Consider the following 6,103-nt stretch of genomic DNA (forward strand, 5'->3'; position numbering starts at 1 on the left):
TAACAAAAAAGGTATGAAAAAGAGGGTCATATACGCTTGACATCTACGCATACTCGTATAAAGCAGAGAAATTACTTCTGCATGTATGAATGATTGTAGATACATACATATGTACTAAGCCAAATTAACTTAAAAATCGTCGGTTCCTCTATTTAAAACTTAAATTCACGATGAACTTCATAAATTTCTTACCATGAAGAAATGTTTCTATTTCAAGTGAGGGAATAAGTTAGGGTTGCCAGACGTACTGATTTGATCAGAACAATAATGATTTTTCAACTCCAGTACTGATTTTTCCCGTTAGGAAGATCAGTACGCTAATGTCCTAAATTTACAAAAAAATGTACTTCTTTTACTGATTTATATATGTTTCAATTTGAAAACTAAAATTCCCACATTACTTCATAGAAGTAAAGTCACCGTTTCCCACATGTTCTTTGTATCTTTTCATGTGCTCTTAGTCTCTTGTTGTATGTATGCATACATATATATATATATATATATATTATCTCACGGCACGTTTACATTGGACAATGCTGTCAAGACAATAAAGAAATTGGTATTAGTTGCCAAAAACGCTGATAATTATCTCCGTGGCGTGGGCGTCCTGACAATAGTTAGGACAATTAATTTTGAGCAAAATGTCGAACGTGAACGTTGAATTATAAGTAGCAGAAATGCGCTTTTCACGCTAGTTATTTGAGCTAAAAAATAAAAAATCAGAGACAAAGTGACATACATATCAGCGTCTCTTTAGTTATAATAGCTATTTTGTTTTGAATTTCTCTTCTTTCTTGCACAAGACGCCAAAATTATTGTCTGCATACGTCATTGTCCGATTTACTGTCTTCAAAATAATCAAGACCGTGATTGAGACAATTGAAGAAGTATGCATGTGTTAGTGAAAAACTGTGCATATATTCCCTGTAGGGAAACCCCGAACTGGTGAACCAAATTTGTAGTTCCGTACTATATCTATATCGGCAAAAACGAACCAGTCCGATAGTAACTAGATTTTAGAAATCTATATCTAAAATGACGAATTTAGAACTGGTTCAAAACTATAGAAAAGGGGACGCAGAACGAACTAGATCTCATCTGGCGAATTTCGAACTAGTTCGAAACTACTGAAAAAGGGATGCAGCGGGGGGCTTGTTTACTTTAAATAGATTTTTGCTTGGCGGGTTTTTCGTTCAAATACGCTTTCAGTCTGCAAGTCGCAGGTGCTTTTTCATAGTTTGGTAATACAAAACTAATATTTGTGTTACCATCTTAACATTTTGGGACCTTCTGGAATATAACCAATAACAGTCAGCACCTCTGCAAATTCAGCTACAGCCAAGGGTATGTAAACGTGTTTTAAAATGCACAATTCAATTTACATTCATTCAAACAAATTTGATTTCCGATTGAAAATCCATTTCTTTGCAAATAATTAAAAATTGCTACCATGGTAACCCAAAAAGAAAACATCTTGTTACTTTTTTCGTTTACAACTGGTTCGAAACTATAGAAAATGGGGTGCAAAGCGAACTAGAACCCATATGTCGAATTTAGGACTGGTTCTGAACTATAGAAAAGGTTATGCAGCGGGGGACAATTTCCAATTCCTATGACATCGCCGTGTTAAATTCACCAGTTGCTTGCATACAAAAGAGATTTATCGCGAACTAGTAGTGGTTCTAAATGTACTAGACGCGCACCAGTTCAAAACTAGAGATTTTCCCCACAGGGCCCTGCAGGGAAACCGCGGACTAGTGAATCAAATTTCTAGTTCCGTACTAGGTCTTTATCGCTAGAACTAGATCCCCACCAGTCCAAAACCGGTGAAAAGTGGTACTTTTAAGAAACTAATTTTTTCAGTTTTTTTCACAAGAAATCTATATCTAACGTGACGAATTTAGAAATGGTCGGAACTATAGAAAAAGGGATGCAGAACGAACTAGATCCTATTTGTCGAATTTAGAACTATTTCGGAACTATCGAATAAGGGATGCAGCGGGGGGCTTGCTTACTTTACATAGATATATGTTCGGCGGCTTTTTCGTTCAAATACGCTTCTATTCTCTGCTTCGCAGATGCTATTTCATAGTTTGGTAATATAAAACAAAGCTTTGTGTTAACATATTAACATCTTCGGGCCGTCTGGAATCTAACCAATAACAGCGAGCACCTCTGCAAAGTCAGCTATAGCCAAAGGTATCCCTGTGGGGAAAATTTCTAGTTCTGAACTGGGGCGCTTCTAGTACATTTAGACCCAGTACTGGTTCGCGATAAATCTCTTTTGCATGCAAGCAACTGGCGAATTTAACATGGCGATGTCCTAGGAAGTGTCAATTGCCCCCCGCTACATCCCTTTTTCGATAGTTCCGACCTAGTCCTAAATTCTATAGTTCCGAACCAGTTCTAAAATGGACAGACGAAAGAAAGAGGTATTATGTTTTTTCAATCTTCTCGGTTCTTCCGTGTGCGATTTTACATTATTTTCAAAGAAACATTTTTTTCAAATTTGAAATTAAATTTGTTTGAATGATTGTAAGAAATGTACGTTTACATACCCTGCAGTAAAATTTAGAGACAGTCTGACAAAGCGCTAGTTCCGAACTACATATAACAGAACTATCTCTGAACTAGTGCAAAACGGATGCAGAGCGGGACAGTTGGGAGTAGCGGTGTAAATGTGCAAATGCTCCCCTGCAGCAAAATTTAGGGACAGTCTGTCAAAGCGCTAGTTTCGCCCTACAAATTTCAGAACTGTCTCTGAACTACTGAAAAAGGGATGCTGAGTTGGACGGTTGAAACTCATATGTTGTTAGTTGCGCTGTCATCAATGTTACTCATCCTGGTCATGTAAAAGCTGACAAAAGATGCACAAATGTAATATACTATATTTTTTCGATTTTCTTAGATCCCAAAACTAATAACAAACTGTTTTCGTTTATTTAATATGTAATTCTCTACATAGTTTATGGGGCAACTGCTAAAATATTTCCAAAAAAGTCGTTATTGGTAACATTAATGTCATTTTTATACATATCTACGTACGTATAAAATTTAATGCAAAATATAAAATTTAGTTAAGCTACACTTGACAGGAAAGGTCTGCGTACACCATTTCTTTTTTAAATATTCACAATATATTGAGAGTTAAAAAATTTGTTATTATTTAAATGATCATGCTTAAAATAAAATAATATTAACCGTGTTTTAAAACTTTATACAAAACGAAAGTTAAACTTAACGATTTTTCATCAAAATGTTTGACTTTTTAATCAGATTTAAAAAAATAAACAAAAGTGGTAAACAATCTCACTTTGAAATGGGAGTGCTATTGATATGAACGATACTGTACATACGTAAATGTATCACTAAGCTCCCGAAACAAGGCGAATTCATATAAGGTGGTATCGATTCAACAAATACAACAATTACCTGTATTCGTTTTTTTGTTTTAGCTGGTGACTGTTAAATTTCAGCTATTCTTCTCCGAATTAAAAAGGGCGACGGAAAATGCAAACACTTTCACGTTTTCACTCACTCACTAGCAAAATATAAAATTTTGACAATCAAACGCTACACACAGCTGATTAAACAACACCACCTTATATAAATTCGCCTTGACCCGAAATGTGTAGTGCAGTGATTTTTTTTTAATTTCCAATGTTTTTCATCTTAAATATTTTTCGTTTAATTTTTATTTAAGTACTATGTGTCATACTCCATAAACCATTTAAATTAAAATTCCTAACTGTGCTGCAAACTTGATAGAACTATTTCGAGTATTTTGTTTTGTTGCCCATACATTTTTAGTGTAATCTTGCATCTTAAACGAAAATATTTAAATATGAGAATGCCTTCAAGAGCGTGCGTAAAAAGAGTTATAAAAAATCAGCGCGATTAATTATACTAAAATTTAATGAGCTATAGAACTGCATACTCATAAACTGATTTAAAATATTGAAGTTTTTATAACAGTTTCTGGAATTCTACTAAATTTCCAACACAGTTAGAAACGTGAATTTATTTGTTTATGTTATAATACTTATGAGCCATCCTTAAATACAAAATTTACGAAAAATATTTAGCATGAAAACTATTGTAAATATTCAAAATTCTATATTTCTTATGAGATGCTGGAAATTCTATGTATTACATTTCAATAAATTTAATCAAGTTTAACGCTGAGTTATCACAAATAATCATTCAATATATCATCGTTTTTCTCATTTTTTGACACGACTTAGTTCAGAATTTTAATTATAGGTATCCCAGAAATACTCATTATACGTAACAAATATAAATTATTTTAAGAATAACGGTTTTAGAAAACAATGGAATAATTGAAACACAGTTTGCTTCAAAAAGTAAATTAGTTCAAAACAAATAGCTCTTTAAACATAAAATGAAGTATTTTTATTTACAAAATTTACTATACTTATTAGAACCAGCTCAAAACTAACCACATTTTTTCTAGCCCGGAGGTGACCCTTTTTGAACTATCTAAGAACTGTTGTTATATGAACTGTACCAGAGCCATCTAAGCCAGAGTCAGCTCAGAACAAGTTCAAAAGTTCTGCAGAGGGCGACAATTGTCACATCGTAGGTCATCGCCATGTTAAAAAAGACAGTTGCAAATATTGAGTTGGGATAGATGAAGAACCAGTACCGTCCCTTTTCAGGCTAGCTCAGCGCAAGTTCTGAACCAGTTTGATTTGCTGCAGGGTCACTACTCGTACAATACGAAAGTAACTCAGCGAGAAGACTTCCGACTCAAGCATCGTTGGTCGCGAGTTTAAATCACGGTGGAGGCAGTTGTGAGTTTTCAAATCTAATGAATTTAAATTGTTGCGTGCAGCTTACAATAACTTTTTTTTTATAAAATATGTAACAAAAATGAAATCTGTAAAAGAAAAGAAAAAACGAAAAAATATCCCAAAATCGATCTTAAAAACGTTTTCTTATAAAAGAAAACTGTCCAAAACGGAACCGGTTGAAAACTAGTTGCAAAGTAATGCACTGGGCGACAATTGCCACCGCCGATGACATCGCCGTGTAAAACTAGACTAGTTGAAAGCATTGCTTGGGTATTGAGCTAGGTACTGTCAGCAAAAGGTCTAGTTCTACGCTAGTTCTGAGCTAGTCAGATTTTCTGCAGGAATTTGAAAGCAAATTCATGTCTGGGTGTAGCTGAGTGCGGAAAGAAGCATGCTACAACTTGTTGATATCCAGAGACGGTCAGGGTTCGAATTCCACTCCAGGCAACATGCAATTTAAATATTTTTTTTTAGTTTTTCTCTTGATTATGCACTTCACGGATGCTTTTTTAGAACAAACGCGGTCATTTTAATATGCGCGTAATTGAAATGAATATTTACAAATATACAGTACTTTCCTTGACGTTTATAGTAAGATCAATTACGTTTCTATTTGATTCTAATATTATTTTCCCTCAGTGTACATTTAACGATTTTATTGAGTTTGAGGAGGTTCTTGGAATAAGCAAATAAAGGTCACCTGGGCAGTTTACTGATTCAAGTTGTCAACTGCCATTTTTTGAGAGTATTTAAATTAGCATACAAAGTTTTAAATTTTCAGCAAAAAAGTACCTTTTCCGAAAAAACAAACTTCATTTGTTTATATGTAGTATTCAATTGTACTATGTATGTGTATTCAATTTCAATAAAATTGTTATGAGATCTTATGTTATGTTGTAGGAGAGAGCTGGTCTATGTCTGTGATCAATACGAAATTACCCTAAAATGGGTCCCGGTCAGCGTTGCCGCTTTGGTAATTTTTTACCAAAACTGGTAATTTTTTCTTTTTAGAACGAGTTTGGTAATTTGGTAATTCTTTTTTTAATTTTGTATTTTTTTTTTCCACGTTAGTCTTTCTTTAAAATTTTTATACCCGAGCGCACTTGTGCACAAGGGTATTATAACTTTGTTCACATAACGGTTGTTTGTAACAGGCAAAACGAATCGACATAGATATAGACAAATGTATACATAAATGATCAGAATGAAAAGAGAAATCGATTAAGCGGTGACTGTCTGTCCGTCCGTCCGTCCGTCCGTCCGTCCGTCCGTCCGTCCGTCCGTCCGTC

The sequence above is a fragment of the Rhagoletis pomonella genome, unplaced genomic scaffold (genome assembly GCF_013731165.1).
Source record: "Rhagoletis pomonella isolate Grant_MI unplaced genomic scaffold, Rhpom_1.0 Rhpom_scaffold_00009, whole genome shotgun sequence".
NCBI lineage: Eukaryota > Metazoa > Arthropoda > Insecta > Diptera > Tephritidae > Rhagoletis > Rhagoletis pomonella.